Consider the following 483-nt stretch of genomic DNA (forward strand, 5'->3'; position numbering starts at 1 on the left):
GCAGCCATGGTCACCGCCAGCACAACCACGGCGCCGCTAACAATTCCACGCGCACCTTGTGCGCTCGAGCTGCAGTACTTTAAAGTACGCCGCCTTCGGCGGGGACATCGTGAACCAAAGGAGCAGGCAGCCATGGTCACCGCCAGCACAAGCACGGCGCCGCTAACAATTCCCCGCGCACCTTGTGCGCTCGAGCTGCAGTACTTTAAAGTTCGCCGCCTTCGGCGGGGACATCGTGAACCAAAGGAGCAGGCAGCCATGGTCACCGCCACCACAACCACGGCGCCGCTAACAATTCCCCGCGCACCTTGTGCGCTCGAGCTGCAGCGCTTTAAAGTTCGCCGCCTTCGGCGGGGACATCGTGAACCAAAGGAGCAGGCAGGCAGGCAGCGTCACCCCCAGCACAACGACGCCGCCGCTAACAATTCCCCACGCTCCTTGTGCGCTCGAGCTGCAGTACTTTAAAGTACGCCGCCTTCGGCG

Source organism: Rhinoraja longicauda, unplaced genomic scaffold, assembly GCF_053455715.1.
Source record: "Rhinoraja longicauda isolate Sanriku21f unplaced genomic scaffold, sRhiLon1.1 Scf000242, whole genome shotgun sequence".
Taxonomy (NCBI): domain Eukaryota; kingdom Metazoa; phylum Chordata; class Chondrichthyes; order Rajiformes; family Arhynchobatidae; genus Rhinoraja; species Rhinoraja longicauda.